Here is a 19481-nt window from a genome sequence, read left to right on the forward strand (position 1 = left end):
AGAGCACTGCCAGCAGACATTAGGGACCCCGATGCCCATCCTGGAGAGGGTGTTCGGACACCTGTACCAACGGGACAACAATTTATATTGGGTCTCGCCTACCCCCACACTTGTGGAGCACGCATGAGCCAAGCAGAAAACTTTCTCCCAATTGGTTTCACCCACCTCCCCACCTAGCTCCCGATCCCATGTCTCCGTGAAATGGGTATGTTTGAAGCTAGCAATGTCCAAAAGAAGAATGTAGAGAATGGAGATAGTATGGGAGAGAGGGGACTTATTGGCACAGAGGAGTTCAAAGGGTGTGTGAGACTTACTGTAGATAATGTAGAGGGGGGGCCAAGGGATTGTAGGTAATGGTGTACTTGTATGTAACGCCAGTATTCTGCGTTGGGTAACTTCCAGTCAGCAATTTGTCCACCACTCACCAGCTGTCCAGCACGGCAAATGCCCCCGTCTAGCCAGCGCCTGAAGGCTGTAAGATCTAATCCTGTATATCCTGAGGATCTGGAGGAGATGGAGGGGGATTTCCTAAGGGCCTTCCAGAAATGGAGGGTGGGCCCTATAGTAGGGTGGTAGAGACTAGGAGGAGAGGGGAGCCATGGGGCTAAATAGACCGGCATAGGTATCTCCTGTTGTTCAATATGGACCCACTGCTTCAACTAATTCTGCTTCAACTAAATACTGCTTCAACTGTCCACTCAAGGATTATGGATAATAAACAAGCTTTGTAGTATCCCTGGATGTTTGGAAGCCTAAGGCCTCCCCTGGGCGTTGATCTATATAGTAGATCTAGTCTCAGGCGTGGTCGTTTGCACCCCCAAACAAAGTCCTTTATTAAAGACTGGACAGCACTGAGGAATCTTAATAGGCAGAGTTTGCAGGAGGTATAGGATTCTAGGTAGGAAATTCATTTTAAGGATCCCCAGTCTCCCAAACCAAGAGAAAGGCCGAGATCTCCAGGAACACAGATCATTTCGCAGTTACTGTAAGTCATAAGAGGAACAAAGTTGGCCTCAAATAGCTGATCAGAGTGTCTGGTGATGGCTACACCCAGGTATTTTAATTGGGAGTCATGCCAGGTGAAGAGAAAGGTGGATTTGAGTCCAGCGAGCGTTTGGGGAGGGTTAGTGATGTTAAGGGCAATTGATTTAGAGTAGAAATCTGAGAGGTCTCCGAATAAGCAAAATTCCTCTAACAGGTTGGGGAGGGATGTAGTCAGGGAAGTTAAAGTGGCAAATAAATCATCAGCAAAGAGGGCCAATTTGTATTCCCGGTCATGGAGGGTGTAATCAGAGATGTCTGGATTTGATCTAATAAAGGAGACTAGTGCCTCCATACAAAGAATAAAAATTAGTGGCGATAAGGGGCAGCCTTGTTGGGTACTGTTCCTGATAGCGAAAGGGCCAGAGAGGGAGCCATTCACCCTGACTTTGGCCGATGGGTTGCAGTAAAGGTCGAGGATGCTTTGATAGAAGATACTGTAGGGCCTAGTCCCTAGTCCCATGTGTTGTAGCACACCCGACATAAAAGTCCAGTCAATCCATTCAAACGCCTTCTCTGCATCAGTGGATAGTAAAATTGCAGGGGAGTTTGTCTTGGATATATGAGGGATGAGAGCAAGAACTTTAGAGGTAATATCTCGAGCCTCACATCCCGGGACAAACCCAACTTGGTCGCTATGTATAATGGCCGGGAGAAGGACTTTCAATCTGTTGGCCAAGAGTTTGCAAATAGTTTAACGTCTGAGTTGAGGAGTGAGATCGGGCGGTAGCCGGGGCAAAAGAGAGGGGTCCTTGCCTTCTTTACGGATCATTGTGATATGGGCTTCTAGTGACTGGGTTGAGTAAGGGGACATGTCAGAAATCGAGTTGAAGGCTTTTAAAAACAAGGGGAGTAATTTATCTCTAAAGGCCTTGTAATAGGTAATGGTGAAGCCATCGGGACCAGGGCTTTTCCCGGAGGGGGAGGATTTTATAGCCTCTTCCAACTTGGGTAGGGTAAAGGCCTCTCCAGCTCCTAAATGTCAAGTGGAGCAAGTTTTGGAAACCCGATTTTAGTAAGATAATCACCAATGGCCCGTTGCTTCTTTGTAATATCAGGGAAGGTTCTCGAAGGGGGGAGGTTGTATAAGGAGGATTAGTAAGAGCAAAATGCCTCTGTGGCTTTGTTAGTTTTGTAAAGAGCTTGGCCTTCCTCGTCCTTAATGGAAGATCTAAAGGAGAGGGCCCTCTGTTCATGGAGTGCGCGAGCCAGCATTTTGCCGGGTTTGTTACCCCATTTATAATATCTACTACGGCATTTCCTATAAGAAAATTTAACCTTGTCAAGGAGGATCCTATTTAACTCAGAGCGGGCAACAATGAGTTTAGCATAGATATCTGAGGAAAGGGAAGATTTATGGGATGCTTTTAAGGATTGAATCTCCTGCAGGAGACTTTCAATCCAGCCTACTCTCTGTTTTTTTGAGAAACGAACCCAGTTGGAAGCATTTCCCCCTAAGAATGCATTTATGTGCCTCCCAGATTGTAAGATCGGAGACATCAGGGGTCATGTTACATGCTATGTATTCCGTTATGGCCTCCTCAAGTTGGGATCTACAGTAAGAGTCATTAAGCAGGGATTCATTGAAGCACCAGGATCGAGAACGAGAAGAAGAGGGACTGAGGGATAGGTCAAGTGTGATAGGTCCCACGACCTGGTCGGACCATACTCCTATTTTGGCCTCTCAAACATTTTGGAGAAATCTGTGATAATTAATCCTAGAGTAGGACTGTGGGGGGGGGGGGGTGTGAGTGGGTATAGTCCCGCTCTGACAGATGGAGAATACGCCAAACATCAGACAGCTGGTGAGTATGAAGCAGTCGCCTTACCTTGCAAATGGTCAGTTCGGGATGGGAGGGTCCGGAGGAGGTGTTGAGGCGGGGGTCCAGAGCCCAGTTCAGGTCGCCACTGGGGGTCAGTGTCTTCATCAACCTGGGAGAGGAAAAAACACACACAAGATATAGCATACATAGAAAATCACAGTGCATAGTGAGTAACGCCAAGAGGGCAAGGGCAAAAAAAACCGCAACCATATACAGATCACTGAGGGGCATCTGCGCGCGGGGAATTACCACTCCTGGACTTTTTCTTGGCGGTCTTGACCAGGCCAAGTGAGGAGCAGAAGTCTGGAAGATCTGAAGAGTCCTTGAGGGCAAAGGATTGGCCTCCATGTGAAATTTGTAGAGAACGGAAATCCAGACTTGTATTTGATATCCATATGGCGAAGTGCCTCTGTGAGGGGCTTTAACATCCTGCGTTGTTGGAGTGTATGCCATGAGAGGTCCTGGTAGATCTGTAAATGAGCACCTCCGAATTCCACTCCCTCTAGAGTGACCTCTGTCAAATTCAATAGAATCATTGGGATCCAAGTTTAGGATTTCCCCAAAAATTTTGTTGAGCGTGTCCATAAGACCCGAGGGGGGATGTCTTCCGTGAGGCCCCGAACTCACAGGTTATTCCTGCGCCCACTGTTGACCAGTTAATCCAATCTGTTTTGTGTTACCCGCGTCTCCAGGGATTGTTGGGCAAACGACTCACAAAGGTGAAATAGCTGAGAGTGTACAGCGTCTCTATCATCTTCTAGCGTAGCCACCCGGGAGCCCAGAGTAGTGACATCGGCCTGGACTAGGGATATTTGAGACTGCAAAGATTCATGGAGGTGGGTCTCCAGGGCTTGCATATACTGCTTGGAGGGCAGCGACTAGACATGGCCCAGGGATCTGCTTCATGGGACTTAATGCAGGACAAGAGGAGTACAGGTGGGTGCAATCCGGGAGCCACTCATATGTAGGTGCGGCGTGCAAGGTCTTCTAAAGTTCATTTTAGACGGACTTTTATTACCAAAGGGGAGAAAAATCACTCAATGTTGTGTGACCATCAAATGATTTCTCTCCTGTTCGGCCACATGCAAGTGGATGTGTTAGGGACACATCCCCTCGCATGCTAGCAATGGGATTAGGGCGCTGGGGGGATGGGTGGAGTTTACCTGTTTGCTAGGCTGCGAACATATGCAGCCTAGTGAACAAGTCTGAATCAGTCCCTTTGTATATTATATGCTTTTCTTTTTAATTTACATGGCAGAATTCTTGAAAGGGGAAAGGTATTTAGATCTCAACCCCCAACACTGAAGTAATCCAGCAAACTTTTTTATTAAAATGAAGTCCCACCTTTTCAAATTGTGTGACCTTCTTTTTTATGTTTTACAAATGTGTATTTTTATTTTCATCAAAATAAAGTTAACATCTATCATAGGGCTAGCTCCTAGTTGCCTACCCTCCCACATCCTGCGGGAGACTTTAATTTTATTAATAAATCTCCTGCTGTCTAGCGTTGTAATTTTCAGATTTTGACAGGGGTGCCACTAAGGTGTTTTTTTTTGTTGCAAAGACAGTGATTTGCTATAATCACTTTAATTGAATGAAGCTACACAGTCTCTGCTGATGACCTCACATTATCCTACCTCGTGGAACCCCTATCATGTAAGACAGACCACATGATCACAGTTTCTTATTTTCTATTCTCTGATTGTGTGCACTCATCTATAGTGTATTGCTGCAAAAACTTCTAGTGAGCTGTGACTTAGGGTAAGTATTTCTGTTCGTAATATGTTTTTAAACACATTTTTTATAGTATCTGGTATCTATAATGAATTGGCTGATGCTATAATACAGGTTGCGTATCCCTTATCCAAAATGGTCAGGACGACAAGAATTTTGGATAAACAGATTATTCCGTAGTTTAGAATATTTTTATATTTGAATGAGGTATCTTGACATATTTTGCAAGTATTTATCACACACGAGAAATTCACACAAATATATTTGATTTGTGCATGCTTTAAAACGTTAAATAAAGTTTGTGCACTATCTCAGGCACTGAATTTTAATGCCAAGCAATCATGTTCTTCCACATATTTAGTGCCAATTACTGTTATTTCCCCAGGAAGTGCCAGTTGCAGATGTAACACCAAAAAAATTGGAACAGCACTGTGCAAAATAATGTTTTTATTAAAATTATTTAAACATATGGCCAACAACACAGACAAGACAAACATACATAAAAATTGAGTGAATACTTAAGCAAATTCAACAGCTCCTATTAGGGTGGTTAGTATGCATGCACGGTCTCAGTGAATTTAAGGTGTCTGTCTGTCAAAATAAAATAATAATCATCACTGCTTAAACAATATGAAACACTTACACTAAAAATAAAATTGTTCCTATGACACAATAGAGTCAGAAGTGTAAAGCAAGGATATACTGGTTAATGAAAATAATTACAGTATCCTTAGCTCTGGTGGCAATTGGGAAGAAATACAAATAGCCATATGCCAACACTGTAACATAAAATCTGACACTAAGTGTATCAATAAACACAGAAATTTGCAACACTAAAGAGCACCAACAACTTTTCCTGATAATAAATACAGGGAGAGAGTACGATAGAAAGAGACATTGGAAACATACAGGGACAACTTAACCCTGTAAAGTCCAGGACGGAGTGGAGCAGCGGTCATTTGAATTTTAAATCTTATACTTTTCTTTATTCCCTTCATATTTTAATATTTCACCAATTTTATTGAATACTATTAACAGTTAAACTTTATGAGTGAATATTTTGATTTCAGTGCACCTACACCATACTAAGCTTTTCTTGTCAAAAATGTGTGTCTCAAATTAAGTAGTAGGTAGCACCTCCTGTTGTAAAAATCATGGAAAATCATCCCAAAAAATACATGTATTAGAGGAGAAAAGATTGTCTCATTACCAAAAATAAATATATAAAAAACCGGTGCGGGAATCATTTTTGTTTTGTGTAAACTCTGAATAGTAAATGCGCTGCCCAAAGCAAGTAGATTGTATTGAGCAATAAATTCAACATATTCTAGATAGATACAGTGGGGCAAAAAAGTATTTGGACAACCACGATTGTGCAAGTTGATAAACACTTAAGATAAGAAAGGTCTGACACATAATCATTCAGAATGTAACTAATGACCAATATATACTACAGTATCTTAGGCACATCCTGTGAAATTAAACGATTACTATGTAGAAGCACACATGTAATGGATATTACCTTTTTCTTATATGTCTAAATTTTCCATTTTTCTAGTTACCAAAACTTCAATATCATTGGTATTATTAGATTTGTAAGGATTATATGGTCATAGTTTATGATGAAACTCTCACATTAACAATATATACTACCTAAATACTGCAATCCTTACTATGATGACTGAAGATGTTTCAATTTGTTTGAATGTATTGTGCAACTTTTTATTGAAAAAAAAAAAAAAGATAAGAAAGGTCTGTAATTTCCATTATTCCATCATCTTCATCTGTGAGAGACAGAATGTGGGAGGACAAAATGAGAAATAACATTGTAAGATTTTTAAACCATTTATTTGTATATTCTTGCGGAAAATAAATATTTGGACAATCAAAAAGTTAAACTCAATAATTTGTAATACAGGTTGAGTATCCCTTATTAGAAATGCTCGGGACCACGAGCATTTTGGATATGGGATTTTTCCGGATTTTGGAATATTTTTTTTAAACATACTTACAGTACCTGTCCCCCGGTGGTGCCCCGATGGTCCCTCGGCATCCACTTTGTCCCCCAGCGTCCACAGCAGGCCTCCAGCACCGTCTCCGGCATATCCAGCGGTCCCAGGAGTGCATTGCGTGAGTTCCCAGGTGCGCCGGTGACGTCACCATTGTGCGCGCACACACTCCTGGGACTGCTGGAGAGGATGCTGAAGGTCTGTCGTGGATGCCGGGGGACTTGGTAAGTATAAAAATAGGGTTAGGGGGGTAAAAAAAATCAAATATTCCAAAAAAAACCAAGTTTTTTGGAATAATTCGGATACGGAATACCCAACCTGTATAACCTCAGATGGCAATTACAGAGGTATAACTTTTCCTGTAGTTCTTGACCAGGTTTGCACACACTGTAACAGTTATTTTGGACCATTCTTGCATGCAGATCTCCAGATCTGTCATGTTTTGGGGCTATCACTGGGCAGCACAGACTTTTAACTCCCTCCACAGACTTTCGATTGGGTTGAGGAGGCAGGCTCGGCCACTCTGGGACTGTCACAATCAGGGCTGGTGCTAGGGTGTCCGGCTCCCTCCTGCAAACCATACATTTTGCGCCATTTCACATTGCCATTGTGACAAGCTGCAGCCCGATTGTGGGAGCGTATGCAACATTCGATCCTATGGAGGATCTCGGTTGCATGTACATGTATGCATACACCATCTCAGTGTTGTGTTCGCAAAACGTATGCGAGAATCGCATACGTTATGGGCTGGATCGCATCGCACGGCATGCATGCAATGTGTGTGCGATGCGATCCGAAAGCAGTACAAAAAGTATGTGCAGCACATACTTTTTGTACTGTGCGATGCGATGCCCGCAGGAGCTATTGCAGCGTGTATGGCCACCTTTAGGCACATAACCCAGCCCATTATTTAAAAAGTGTCTAAATTAATATAAAATAAATCTACAATTATTAAAAAAATTGTTATAAACATGTATAATAAAAGACTCACTGTTCTTTTGCTGTTTAACTCTTGTGCAGTCCCTCCTCTTCTATCTGCGTAGGCAGGACGCTGAGGAGGAAGCCATTACACCCCTCTCGTGACTGAGGGGGAAAGGAGGGGAGAGAAGGAGGAGATGGAAGAAGAGGGGAGGAGATAGAGGGGGCGGAGTGTTGAGGACAGGCTGTGGCACTGGCACAGCACACTGAGAAGAGGGAAGGAAGGGGAGGCGGCGATGCTGCCTTTTCATCATTTGATTGACAGCTGACAGGCGCAGGGAGCAATCTGGACATGACATGTCATCCAGGCATTCACAGACAGCGCTACATGCCTCAGCGCAAGTGTCCGTGAGGAAGAGGTCGCAGGAGGAGGACAGTGTGCACGGTTCAGGGAGCTGCTCAGCTTCTCCATACTGCCGCCCGCTGTCAGACAGGCACTGCGGGCGGCATGTAGGCTGTGTGCACTCGCGGTGCAGGGCGGCGCGGGCGGAGTGCAGGAGGCAGTGACAGTGAGGGCTGAGGCAGCTTTAGCAGAGCACGGAGGGAGACAGCGCCTTTTCAGGATGGCGCCTCCCTGCTTTGCAGGAGCTGCTGAGTGGGTAGCGTCGGCCCTGGTCACAATCCTGCCTGAACTCTGTGTGTTTGTCCTGTCATACCTACTTGTCAGTCTTGTGTATCTCAGCCTGCTGCAGCAAGACTACCATGTGATCTGAGCCTGTGCTAGTAATGAGCACCTGGGTGAGTTCTGATTCAGCCATTAACTCTGTAGTTACCAGTAGAATGGAATCATGCAAGTTTCCTGTTGGCCTCATCCAGAGACTGTTCCAGGTTTTGCCATACCCAATCAGTGCTGCTCTGAGGGGTTATCCTCTCAGCTCTGCAGGCACACCTTTGCTTGTGCATCGTCGCTGCTAAGCTTCATGCTGTAGGAGCTCTTCCTGGACAGGCTCCCAAGTCCTGAACCACTCTGGCTGCAGCACCTGTGACCACCTGCGTGCTCCAGTACCTGCACCTGTGACCACCTGCACCTGCGTGCTCCAGTTCCTGCACCTGTGACCATCAGAATCTGCATGATCCAGTACCTGCACCTGTGTCCAGCTGCACCTGCATGCTCCAGTTCCTGCACCTGTGACCACTTGCATCTGCGTGCTCCAGTTCCTGCACCTGTTACCACTTGCATCTGCGTGCTCCAGTTCCTGCTCCTGTGACCACTTGCATCTGCTTGCCTCAGTGTCGGCACCTGTGACTACCTGCACCTGTGACTACCTTCACCGCTGCATACTTCAGCTACCCGCAACTGTGCCCCGGTTGTACTCACTCCGTGCTCCCAGGCACCTGTGCACCAGCTGTACTCACTCTGTGCTCCCAGGCACCTGTGCACCAGCTGTACTCACTCCGTGCGCTCAGGCCCCTTTGCTCCAGTGGTCTCTACTCTGTGTTTCCAGGCACCTCTACTCCAGTGGTCTCTACTCCGTGCTTCCAGGCACCTGTGCTCCAGTGGTCTCTACTCCGTGCTTCCAGGCACCTGTGCTCCAGTGGTCTCTACCCCGTGCTTCCAGGCACCTGTGCTCCAGCGGTCTCTACTCCGTGCTTCCAGGCACCTCTGCTCCAGTGGTATCTACTCCGTGCTTCCAGGCACCTGTGCTCCTGCTACAGTTACTCTGTGATTCCAGGCACCTGTGCTCCAGTGGTCTCTACCCCGTGCTTCCAGGCACCTGTGCTCCAGTGGTCTCTACTCCGTGCTTCCAGGCACCTGTGCTCCAGTGGTCTCTACTCTGTGCTTCCAGGCACCTGTGCTCCAGTGGTCTCTACTCCGTGCTTCCAGGCACCTGTGCTCCAGTGGTCTCTACTCCGTGCTTCCAGGCACCTGTGCTCCAGTGGTCTCTACTCCGTGCTTCCAGGCACCTGTGCTCCAGTGGTATCTACTCCGTACTTCCAGGCACCTGTGCTCCTGCTACATTTACTCTGTGATTCCAGGCACCTGTGCTCCTGCTACAGCTACTCTGTGCTTCCAGGCACCTGTGCCCTTGCTACAGCTACTCCGTGCTTTCAGGCTCCTGTGCCCCTGCTACAGCTACTCTGTGCTTTCAGGCTCCTGTGCCCCTGCTACAGCTACTCTGTGCTTCCAGGCACCTGTGCTCCAGCTACTCCGTGCTTCCAGGCACCTGTGCTTCTGCTCCATCTTCATCGGTCCCAGCTGTCAGCACCCGTGTTCCTCCAGTCCTCTATACCTCCACACCTCCAGCTACAGTTTCCAAGAGTCCGGTCCAAATCCCATGGTGACTTCTCCCAATCCCAGTCATTCTCACTAGCTTCTCCAAAGACTATTACAAACTCTGCGCTATCATCTGTACCATTTTTCCCATTGCGCAATAAACTTCATTCATCTTATGCACGTGCCTCCGATCTCTGTTTTCATTGGTAGTCAGCTAACCACCAAGGTCACTCCCGAGTCAGGACAAGGACCTTGAAATGCTTCTTATGAAGCCACTTCTTAATTGCCAGGGTGGTGTTTGGGGTCATTCTCATGCTGGAAGACCCAGCCATGTTCCATTTTCACTGAGGGAAGGAGGTTTTTGGCCTAAATCTCACAATAGATGACCCCATTCATCCTCATCTGTGTAGCACTTTCAGTGATAGGTTGCTTCACCCTCGATGCTCAACGGAGAGGTACCGCAGGTCTTTTCTACCTGCTGCAATCAGAATGTACAACTGTCATGGTCTGTAGAGACCTACATGTTCTTAGATTCTAGATTTATATTGTTTGGACTTCTTATCTTATTTGCTATTTTCACCCTTATCTGTACTTGAACCTTGCTGTAACAATTGTAAATTTCTCCATTGTGAGACGAATAAAGGAATTCTATCTATCTATCTATCTCCTTCATAGCCATCAGTTGTTCAGTCCCCTTTACAGAAAAGCAGCCCCAAAGAAGATGTTTCCACCCCCCTGCTTCTCAGTGAGTATCGTGGTTTTGGGATTCCACTCATCATTCCTCTCCCTCCAAACACGTCGAGTGGAGTTTAGACCAAAAACAAAAAATTATATTTTGCTCTCATCTGACCCCATGACATTCTCACAATCCTCCTCAGGATCTTTCAGATGGTCACTGGCAAACTTTAGATGGGCCTGGACATGTGCTGGCTTAAGCAGGGGGGCCTTTCAGGCACTGCAGGATTGTAATCAATGAAAACGTAGTGTGTTATTATTGGTAACCTTTGTGACTGTGGTCCCAGCTCACTTGAGGTCATTGACCAGGTCCTCCCATGTAGTTCTGGGCTGATTTACTCACCATTCTCAAGATCATTGATACCCCACGAGGTGAGATCTGGCATGGAGCCCCAGGCCAAGGGAGATTGTCAGTGATCTTGTATTTCTTCCATTTTTTTATAATTGTGCCGTTGATCTTTTCTCACCAAGCTGCTTGCGTATTGTCGAGTAGATCATCCCAGCTGTGCAGCTCTACAATTTTGTACCTAGTGTCCTTAGACTGCTCCCTGGTCTTGGCCATGGTGTAGAGGTTACAAACTGTGCTTCCAGGCACCTGTGCTCCAGTGGTCTCTACTCCGTGCTTCCAGGCACCTGTGCTCCAGTGGTCTCTACTCCGTGCTTCCAGGCACCTGTGCTCCAGTGGTCTCTACTCCGTGCTTCCAGGCACCTGTGCTCCAGTGGTCTCTACTCCGTGCTTCCAGGCACCTGTGCTCCAGTGGTCTCTACTCCGTGCTTCCAGGCACCTGTGCTCCAGTGGTCTCTACCCCGTGCTTCCAGGCACCTGTGCTCCAGCGGTCTCTACTCCGTGCTTCCAGGCACCTGTGCTCCAGCGGTCTCTACTCCGTGCTTCCAGGCACCTCTGCTCCAGTGGTATCTACTCCGTGCTTCCAGGCACCTGTGCTCCTGCTACAGTTACTCTGTGATTCCAGGCACCTGTGCTCCAGTGGTCTCTACCCCGTGCTTCCAGGCACCTGTGCTCCAGTGGTCTCTACTCCGTGCTTCCAGGCACCTGTGCTCCAGTGGTCTCTACTCTGTGCTTCCAGGCACCTGTGCTCCAGTGGTCTCTACTCCGTGCTTCCAGGCACCTGTGCTCCAGTGGTCTCTACTCCGTGCTTCCAGGCACCTGTGCTCCAGTGGTCTCTACTCCGTGCTTCCAGGCACCTGTGCTCCAGTGGTATCTACTCCGTACTTCCAGGCACCTGTGCTCCTGCTACATTTACTCTGTGATTCCAGGCACCTGTGCTCCTGCTACAGCTACTCTGTGCTTCCAGGCACCTGTGCCCTTGCTACAGCTACTCCGTGCTTTCAGGCTCCTGTGCCCCTGCTACAGCTACTCTGTGCTTTCAGGCTCCTGTGCCCCTGCTACAGCTACTCTGTGCTTCCAGGCACCTGTGCTCCAGCTACTCCGTGCTTCCAGGCACCTGTGCTTCTGCTCCATCTTCATCGGTCCCAGCTGTCAGCACCCGTGTTCCTCCAGTCCTCTATACCTCCACACCTCCAGCTACAGTTTCCAAGAGTCCGGTCCAAATCCCATGGTGACTTCTCCCAATCCCAGTCATTCTCACTAGCTTCTCCAAAGACTATTACAAACTCTGCGCTATCATCTGTACCATTTTTCCCATTGCGCAATAAACTTCATTCATCTTATGCACGTGCCTCCGATCTCTGTTTTCATTGGTAGTCAGCTAACCACCAAGGTCACTCCCGAGTCAGGACAAGGACCTTGAAATGCTTCTTATGAAGCCACTTCTTAATTGCCAGGGTGGTGTTTGGGGTCATTCTCATGCTGGAAGACCCAGCCATGTTCCATTTTCACTGAGGGAAGGAGGTTTTTGGCCTAAATCTCACAATAGATGACCCCATTCATCCTCATCTGTGTAGCACTTTCAGTGATAGGTTGCTTCACCCTCGATGCTCAACGGAGAGGTACCGCAGGTCTTTTCTACCTGCTGCAATCAGAATGTACAACTGTCATGGTCTGTAGAGACCTACATGTTCTTAGATTCTAGATTTATATTGTTTGGACTTCTTATCTTATTTGCTATTTTCACCCTTATCTGTACTTGAACCTTGCTGTAACAATTGTAAATTTCTCCATTGTGAGACGAATAAAGGAATTCTATCTATCTATCTATCTCCTTCATAGCCATCAGTTGTTCAGTCCCCTTTACAGAAAAGCAGCCCCAAAGAAGATGTTTCCACCCCCCTGCTTCTCAGTGAGTATCGTGGTTTTGGGATTCCACTCATCATTCCTCTCCCTCCAAACACGTCGAGTGGAGTTTAGACCAAAAACAAAAAATTATATTTTGCTCTCATCTGACCCCATGACATTCTCACAATCCTCCTCAGGATCTTTCAGATGGTCACTGGCAAACTTTAGATGGGCCTGGACATGTGCTGGCTTAAGCAGGGGGGCCTTTCAGGCACTGCAGGATTGTAATCAATGAAAACGTAGTGTGTTATTATTGGTAACCTTTGTGACTGTGGTCCCAGCTCACTTGAGGTCATTGACCAGGTCCTCCCATGTAGTTCTGGGCTGATTTACTCACCATTCTCAAGATCATTGATACCCCACGAGGTGAGATCTGGCATGGAGCCCCAGGCCAAGGGAGATTGTCAGTGATCTTGTATTTCTTCCATTTTTTTATAATTGTGCCGTTGATCTTTTCTCACCAAGCTGCTTGCGTATTGTCGAGTAGATCATCCCAGCTGTGCAGCTCTACAATTTTGTACCTAGTGTCCTTAGACTGCTCCCTGGTCTTGGCCATGGTGTAGAGGTTACAAACTGTGCTTCCAGGCACCTGTGCTCCAGTGGTCTCTACTCCGTGCTTCCAGGCACCTGTGCTCCAGTGGTCTCTACTCCGTGCTTCCAGGCACCTGTGCTCCAGTGGTCTCTACTCCGTGCTTCCAGGCACCTGTGCTCCAGTGGTCTCTACTCCGTGCTTCCAGGCACCTGTGCTCCAGTGGTCTCTACTCCGTGCTTCCAGGCACCTGTGCTCCAGTGGTATCTACTCCGTACTTCCAGGCACCTGTGCTCCTGCTACATTTACTCTGTGATTCCAGGCACCTGTGCTCCTGCTACAGCTACTCTGTGCTTCCAGGCACCTGTGCCCTTGCTACAGCTACTCCGTGCTTTCAGGCTCCTGTGCCCCTGCTACAGCTACTCTGTGCTTTCAGGCTCCTGTGCCCCTGCTACAGCTACTCTGTGCTTCCAGGCACCTGTGCTCCAGCTACTCCGTGCTTCCAGGCACCTGTGCTTCTGCTCCATCTTCATCGGTCCCAGCTGTCAGCACCCGTGTTCCTCCAGTCCTCTATACCTCCACACCTCCAGCTACAGTTTCCAAGAGTCCGGTCCAAATCCCATGGTGACTTCTCCCAATCCCAGTCATTCTCACTAGCTTCTCCAAAGACTATTACAAACTCTGCGCTATCATCTGTACCATTTTTCCCATTGCGCAATAAACTTCATTAATCTTATGCACGTGCCTCCGATCTCTGTTTTCATTGGTAGTCAGCTAACCACCAAGGTCACTCCCGAGTCAGGACAAGGACCTTGAAATGCTTCTTATGAAGCCACTTCAATTGCCAGGGTGGTGTTTGGGGTCATTCTCATGCTGGAAGACCCAGCCATGTTCCATTTTCACTGAGGGAAGGAGGTTTTTGGCCTAAATCTCACAATAGATGACCCCATTCATCCTCATCTGTGTAGCACTTTCAGTGATAGGTTGCTTCACCCTCGATGCTCAACGGAGAGGTACCGCAGGTCTTTTCTACCTGCTGCAATCAGAATGTACAACTGTCATGGTCTGTAGAGACCTACATGTTCTTAGATTCTAGATTTATATTGTTTGGACTTCTTATCTTATTTGCTATTTTCACCCTTATCTGTACTTGAACCTTGCTGTAACAATTGTAAATTTCTCCATTGTGAGACGAATAAAGGAATTCTATCTATCTATCTATCTATCTCCTTCATAGCCATCAGTTGTTCAGTCCCCTTTACAGAAAAGCAGCCCCAAAGAAGATGTTTCCACCCCCCTGCTTCTCAGTGAGTATCGTGGTTTTGGGATTCCACTCATCATTCCTCTCCCTCCAAACACGTCGAGTGGAGTTTAGACCAAAAACAAAAAATTATATTTTGCTCTCATCTGACCCCATGACATTCTCACAATCCTCCTCAGGATCTTTCAGATGGTCACTGGCAAACTTTAGATGGGCCTGGACATGTGCTGGCTTAAGCAGGGGGGCCTTTCAGGCACTGCAGGATTGTAATCAATGAAAACGTAGTGTGTTATTATTGGTAACCTTTGTGACTGTGGTCCCAGCTCACTTGAGGTCATTGACCAGGTCCTCCCATGTAGTTCTGGGCTGATTTACTCACCATTCTCAAGATCATTGATACCCCACGAGGTGAGATCTGGCATGGAGCCCCAGGCCAAGGGAGATTGTCAGTGATCTTGTATTTCTTCCATTTTTTTATAATTGTGCCGTTGATCTTTTCTCACCAAGCTGCTTGCGTATTGTCGAGTAGATCATCCCAGCTGTGCAGCTCTACAATTTTGTACCTAGTGTCCTTAGACTGCTCCCTGGTCTTGGCCATGGTGTAGAGGTTACAAACTGACTGTTTGAGGGTGAAGACAGGTATCTTTTGTACAGATAACCAGTTCAAACAGGTGCCTACATAATACATGAAACGAGTGCACAATAGAAGAGCTTCTTAAAGAAGAAGTAACAGGTCTGTGGGAGCCAGAAATCTTGCTGGTTAGTGGGTTTTCCCATCACTAGGGACACTAAATGCATTGCTATTCCTATGTCCACCAGACCTAAAGCCGATCCTGTGCCTCACTTATGCCCACCTGTCCCAACCTTCTCCGTGCCTCAGTTGGAACCCTGCCACACCAGGGTCCATACAGCTCGACTCCAATCACTATACACGCTCTGGCAGTCAGCCATCTGCCAATATAGCAGCTCCATCATCACCACTATTTCTCCATCTGGTGTGCTACATCCATACGCACGGCGTCAGGCTTTGACCATTGAGCAGGTGCATATGTATCACAGTCTCTTTCGTATCTTTTCACCGTGCGTATGGATTACAGCCTCTTTTCCCTCAGCTTATACAAGCCGCAATACTTCATCTTTGACTGTGCGTGTTATATTGCCTAACTGTTTATCGGAACCCAGCTGCGAGGAAGCTTACATGCTAATTGTATTTACTGCAGTTTGTCTGCTAACAATTACCACTATGCTTACTAACTCCTGAACACCTACTAACTTATGCTGCATCTATTGGCCACAATTTAAAGGATCCTCATTCTAAGCACGGAGTGCTCTAACCCCAAACTACAGCTGGGGCACTAGCCCATGTTACCTATTAAACAAGGCAAATAATGATTCAGGCACCAGGCTATACCTCTGGGGCAGATGTTCCCAAACTTTTTTGAATCACGGCACCCTAGAGTATCAGAATATTTTTCAGGGCACCCCTAGGCCAAAGTTTGTTACCAAGAATAAAAAAAAAAAAAAATTAAATGAAATAAGTTGTGCTTAAATGTCATCTTAGGTCCAGTTATATGGTTCCCACATTCTGTTTCCCCATGTATTTTATAATTGGAAGCCCCAAGCACTGATTTTGCCTGTTTCATTGGCCATAAATAATTTGAATTGGTTCTGAACCACCAACCTGAGGCACCTCTACAAGTGCTCCGAGGCACCCCAGGGAGCCTAGGTGCACAGTTTGGGAACCACTGATTTTTGGGCCGATTGGCCGATTTCCGATAAATCGTTTACCGATAATCGGTCGAAAATCGGCCGATATCGGTCTGATGCACGCTCCCGTGGATCTTTAGCTGCACGAAAGATCAGATTTAATAAAAGATCCATAGGAACGCACACGGGATCTTAAGAAAAATCTTTGGTAAAGATGTGCTCTTGCCTGAAATCTTTTGTCCAGGACGGACAAAAGATTTCAAAGCTAATTTATGCGCACATCTTACGATCGCAGATCTTTCTAGTGTGTGGGCACCTTTATACTTGTGAGATTTTATGAGATTTGACCCAATTCAGGTGGATTGAGTCAATTTATCTGACAAAATCTTATTTGCCTAATGTGTAGGACACAATGCACAATCTTGTGCCATTGGGTATAACCAAGAGATTGTAAGAGATTGATCCTCCTGCACATAGGATAAATCTCAAGTCAATCAGGTCCAATTTGTTGAACATGTGTAAAGGGGCCTTAAGAGTGTGGTTATTCCATCCTCTTCCATTGTTTTCAATTGGTTCCATTTACCACTGGTTGGTAGGTGTCCAAATATTTATTTTCCACAAGAATATACAAATAAATTGTTAAAAATCATACAAAGTGATTTCCCATATTTTTGTTTTACATTCTGTCTCTCACAATTCAAGTGTACCTACAGTATGATGGGAATTACAGACCTCTCTCATCTTTTTAAATGGGTACACTTGCACCATCAGTGGCAGTCCAAATACTTTTTTGCCCCACTGTAGGCAACTGTTTATTTGCACTTGGACAATTTTATGACAGATGTCCCAGATGTGATAGAGGAGGGTCTAGTGCTCACCTTACAGGGTGATGGTGTAATGGTTAGCATTACTGGCTCACAGGACTAAGGTCATGGCCATAACTGTGTGGAGTTTGTATATTGTCCCCGAATTTGCGTGGGATTACTCCGGGTGCTCCGATTTCCTCCCACAATCCAAAAATATACTGTTAGGTTAATTGGCTCCTAACAATATTAACCCTAGAATGTCTGTGTGCATGTACATATATATAGATCATAAGCTCCACTGGAGCAGAACCATGCATTGCTATCGCTATGGACCCTACATATGGAGCGATCTAGGGGCATTTTCTAAGCAATCTAGGGAGATCAATTAAAAAATGCCCCAAAATTGCCCCGTGTGTAGGCCCCATTAGTGTCAGGTATGCCCTTCTGTGGATGAGACACACAACCAGTCTTGGTAAACATCACAGAATCTCAAGAATAATTTGTCATTTAAACCTATTTCCCCATCTTTGACCCCTCCTGCTCCTCCGGCATCCGTTTCCCCCATAGGTTTCTATGGGGGCATGCGATGCTATTTGCTGTATCAATATCTGGCAGTATCACAGTGGGTCCTTGGGCTACCGCTATTCTGAGAAAAGAACACATTGCAATGCGATCCTGGGTGGTAAATTCCATACCAGATCACATTGCAAATGCAATCCAGTAGTAATTTGGCCCCAAAACCTGGACAGGACTATAGGAAAAATATGTAGTTGGGGGAGTCAGACACAGGAAAAGTGAGAACTTTTAGTTTAATTATGCTGGCATAAAATAGCAAATATATACAGTGTGAGAGTGGTTTGATAAATTAGGTAGCAAGACCTCTCACTGCAGAAATTAATACAGCTCATCATGTACATACAGATATGGCTGCGAGCATCCCAGTTTCCCAACTCCAACGAGGCAGCAGGGACCCGGGGCAAGCTCCGGTTAAATGAGATGCGCGTGCGTCTCGTGTGGCTTTTCTATATATTTTTTTCCCCATACTTGCCTACCAAGATATCTATGCCAGAATAGAAGAAATCAGTGTCAGGCACCTGAAGACAGGACTTAACTGTCAGTAACAAATCGCCTTCAGCCCTGGTGCTTCTTAAAAGAGATTGGCATCACTCTGTTTCAGATCAGGACTGTAGATGGTCCTGTACCTCCAAATAGTAGCCCCATAATAACTCACGAGTGTGGCTGAGTGTGGTCTTGCACCATACATGCAGCAATATGATTTTGTAAAGTAGTTTCAGTTGCTTTGTAACCCAGCGTGAACACTTTTTCTAGTACCCCAGTTGCTCATGAATGATGATGTTCAGTTAGTCAGCATTATCACTAATTCAAATCAGATCTTCAATGTCTCACAAATTGTCATCTGTGGTGGACCTGCTTGGCTGGCCAATGTGCTGCTCATCTTGTACCTCTGTCCTGCTGTTACATAAGGCTGTGCACAAAACCTGTTTCTGGCACTGATTCTCATTTCTCGGCAACCAATGTTTCTGCCCTGCTCATGCACATATGTACATGTGCAGGGCTTCTGTGAGGGCACCTTCAGCGACTTGCATACTTGCATAGCCGCCATGGTGCTCTCACGTGCGGAGGGGGGGGGGAGGGGGGGAGGAGGCGGCTAGGTGGCGTTCACTTGGAGACACCCAGCATTTCTCGCCGTAAGTCTAAGCCAGCCCAGACTGATTTTGCCCACAATTCTACCCTGTGGATGTTTATGCAACACATCCACTCATAAAGCGACGGGGATGTTCGGACCGTGTTTGGGGGTGGGAATTCAGTCGCTAAGCAGTGAATTTGCATTGCTTAGCTAACCAGCCAGAATCTCCCCCTCTGTGAGATGACGTTATCACACACCTCGAAAGTTTGCAATGAATCTTATCAACCTATTCACCTCAATGTTTGACCATGTAGTTACATAGTAGGTAAGGCTGAAAAAAGACTTGCGTCCATCTAGTTCAACCTGGTATAGATATCCATTGCTGATTTGGTAGGTTCTGGTATTTTACAGACAAATTATATTTCTTATTTGTACCCATGGATGTTTTTCTCCAGTAAATGTTTGTCCAACTTTGCCTTGAACGCATTTAATGAGCCAGCCGTTACCACCTCTCTGGGAAGAGAGTTCCAGAGTTTGACTGTTCTGACCGTAAAGAAATTCTTTCTACTAGCTGAATGAAATCTTTTTTCTTCTAATCTATACTCATGCCCTCGCGTCCTAGATTCCTTTCTAGTAGAAAAGAGGGTGTGTGACAGTTCCTTATATTGGCCCTTGATATACTTGTACATGTTGAGCATGTCCCCCCTTAAACGTCTCTTTTCTAATGTAAATAGTCCCAAA

At 46.2% G+C, this 19481-nt stretch overlaps 1 protein-coding gene across 2 annotated transcripts in view; it reads left to right on the forward strand.

Annotated features, from left to right (window-relative positions):
• Window positions 1–19481, forward strand: part of HECW2 (HECT, C2 and WW domain containing E3 ubiquitin protein ligase 2) — a 478030-nt gene that overhangs the window by 222686 nt on the left and 235863 nt on the right. The gene's annotated exons all lie outside the window — the stretch shown is intronic.

Source organism: Crinia signifera, chromosome 7 (genome assembly GCF_055691185.1).
Source record: "Crinia signifera chromosome 7, ASM5569118v1, whole genome shotgun sequence".
NCBI lineage: Eukaryota > Metazoa > Chordata > Amphibia > Anura > Myobatrachidae > Crinia > Crinia signifera.